Source organism: Microtus ochrogaster, chromosome 10, assembly GCF_000317375.1.
Source record: "Microtus ochrogaster isolate Prairie Vole_2 chromosome 10, MicOch1.0, whole genome shotgun sequence".
Taxonomy (NCBI): Eukaryota; Metazoa; Chordata; class Mammalia; order Rodentia; family Cricetidae; genus Microtus; species Microtus ochrogaster.
The window spans coordinates 10,541,608-10,545,085 of record NC_022016.1 but is presented as its reverse complement, the minus strand read 5'-3'; positions in this window follow the sequence as shown (position 1 = coordinate 10,545,085).

The following is a 3,478-nucleotide window of genomic DNA, read 5'->3' as shown; positions in this document are numbered from 1 at the left end:
CAAAATTATCATCACAGACATTCCTGTGACAGACCTGACAATATTGTTTGTGGAAACGTGGAAGCTTTTGGAACTTTCAGTTGGAAAAGTCACTGAGGTCTCAGAGCTTAATTGGCCCTTGTGAGAACTTGGATGACAGGAATCATGAAAGAGACACCTTGATTTATGACATTTTCAAGGGAGTCAAAGTGTTTCAGGGAATTTTGCTTGATATCTTATATTATATATCTGTAATGTCTTGTCAGCTAGAGCTCAAGAATCAGCCGTGATTAACTAGAAACTAGCACTACTAATATGAAAACTGTGATTCACTCAATGTAGTGGATAATCTTGGTTGTCAGCTTGACTGCCTATAGAATCAACTAAAACCCAAGATACTAAGGATGTCTGTGATTTTTTTTTTAATTTGATCATTTGAGATGGGACAACCCAACTGAAATCTGGGCTGAGTTTGTACTTATGAGTCAAGGGGACCTTCGAATGTCAAGTTGGCTGAAGCTATAGGAAAGCATTGAAATCATTCTGCTGGAAGGGTGATGTTGTAACTAGAAAGGATGACTGTTAACTGAGAGTCCCACAGGGGGTTATTGTGTAAACAATCACAGAATAGCCATAGACTAGACAATTGTGCACTGGGTATAGTTGGGGAGGACCATTTCTTCCTTTGCTGAAGTTTTTGTCTGCCATTGGATTAGGTTTTTGACTGATTGGGCATGTATAGATGAAGAAAAATATCTTCAAAAGGGCTCAGTAAAAGGGTAACAAAAATGTAGAGTTGTTAGTGCCATCTGAAACTGTTGGCTTGCTGTTCTAGAGTATCATACAAAGAGAAATGGTGTGTCCTTTGGAGGTATTTGTATTTATCTGTTTGAAGAGGTGTAGGGTCTTACTTCTACAGTCTCAATCTGCAGAATGAAATGTCCCTGTAATGCCAACATTTTCCTTGGAAGGGAAGAGACATCAGACAAGAAGTTCATTTGGGTGGACAGTCAACTTCTCTGCCTTTGCTTTTCAGACCATGTGCTATGAAGGGCACTGGTAAACACCTTGACCTTCAAGTGTGTACACTTCAGCATTCTGGGTAATAGATCCAAAATTCAGTCACACACAAGAAACAAACTGAAGAAGCACAAGAGAAGGTATTTCATTTGCCTCAAGGAGTGAGAATAAAGTACCTTCTGGGACATGCCAGAGAGGTAAAGAAATATTTGGAGACTTCTCCCTTAGCCCCTAGCTTTTTTCTGAATCATGACGTTGAATTAGAACCATTATCTGCAGTCCTCTATTGATGTCAAGACTTTCTCTATCATATAGCACGAATCATGAATAATATTTGTTATTTCTATCTCAAAGGAAATTCTTTTTGATTCTAGGGACCCACACCACTTCAGAAAGCAGTCTGATCTGGGTTTGTCCATGATAGAATGTTAAGTCAGTACAGAAGTACTTCATTGTATGACTGAATTAAAACATGAAAAAGAAATTTCTATAAATATTGAATGACACCTGTTAGTCCCATATTGAAAATAGGGGAAGGAGTGCATTGGGGAATCAAAGATCTATTTTCCTTTCAGTTCTTTGTTTTTCTGTAACATGAATGGATCTAAGGGAATCAGTGCTTTTTTCTTTTAAGCATTGTAACATATTATATAAACTATCATTTTTTTGGATAAACAGTATTTGATAAAAAAAGTTTTGTGGTCTGGAAGCTTGTGTAATATCAAAACTCGTGTGGCAATCTTCAAATTATCATCTTAATCTTCAAAATGATGGTATTTGGCAATAAAGTTCTTTAGGTGGCGATTAAGCTATGAGAGTGAAGGTCTTGTGAGTGGGAATAGAACCCATGTTGGTTAGTTTTTTGGTCAACTTGATATAGGCTAGGCTCGTATGAGGAGAGGGAACACAACTGAGAAAGTGCCTCTATTAGACTGGGCTGCATGCAGGTAAATGGCCTATTTTCTCTGACACTGATTGATTCTGTATGGGCTGGCACACTAGATAGTACAACTCCTAAGCCGCTGGGCCAGGATTTTATAAGAAAGGTAGCTGAGGCCATTAGGTAATCTGCCAACACTCAGAGATACTCTATACCCAGGAAACTGCTGGCCATGCTGGCCTGGGAATCAGGTAGATGACCTTCAGTCTTTTTCCTGTCTTCCATTCCCTAGTTTCATCCCATCTGTACCAGACCACTTACAGGGGCTTGACCTTCCTTTCTGACCCCATGCCTGGGGACTCTTCCTGTCTTAATTAGAGTTATTCTTGCTATGATGAAGCATAATAACCATAAGTAAATGAGAGCAATTGATTTATTTGGCGTACACTTCCACATCACTGTTCATCATTGAAGAAAGTCAGTACAGAAACCCAAACAGGGCAGGAACATAGGAATCATTTAGGGGTGCTATTTACTGGCTTGCTCTTCATTGCTTGCCCAACCCACTTTCTTATAGAACCCAGTACTACCAGCCCACAATGTGGGTACCATACTCAATGCGCTAAGCATTCCACATCAATAAGTAATTAATAAAATCGCCTATAGGCATTTCTACAGCTCAGTTTACAGAGACATTTTAATTTTAATTGAGATACTCTTTTTATCAGATGATTCCATCATGTATCAGTTACATTGACATAAAACTAGCCAGGAAACCACTGAACCTCATCGGAAATCCAGCTTTCTTCTTCCTGTGGACTCTTTCAGCATCCCTAGTTGATCCCTAATCTATCATGTCAGTCCCCAAATGCCTAGAAACAAATTCTATCCAATTCCCCAGTACCACAACTAGCAGGATCTCAGAAGCACTACTTTCCAGGAAACCTATAGCTATCACATGTTCCTAAGATCCAGAGAGAGTAACAGAAACCAAGGAATAGAACATTCAATGAAAAAAGACAAGACCAGGTATCCACACCTAGAATCACAATCATCACATCAACACAGATATCTAGACACTGTTTGGATGTTCACCTTACTAGACTTGGGAGGAGGTGGGAGGTCCTTGGACTTCCCACAGGGCAGGGAACCTAGTCTGCTCTTCAGGCTGATGAGAGAGGGGGAGTTGATTGGGGGAGGGGGAGGAATATGGGAGGCGGTGGTGGGGAAGAGACAGAAATCTTTAATAAATAAATAAATTAATTAAAAAAGTATTATAGCCAACACACAATAAACTTCTTGAAAACAAACAAACAAAAAAACAAAAATATAACATCCAGGAAAATATGTCTCCACTAAAGCCCAGGAACCTATTATAGTAGGTAATAGGCCCTGAGAAATTCATATAATTGAGGAATAAGACAATGACTTCAAAACAAATATTATGAATATGTTCAAGGACCTCAAGAAAGACATGAATAAACTCCTTAGTGAAATCTATGAAACCACAAAGAGTGGAATAAAATGATGAAAGCAGTTCAAGAAATTAAAGTATAAATGGACACACTAAAGACAACACAAACAGGTAAAACTGGAAAT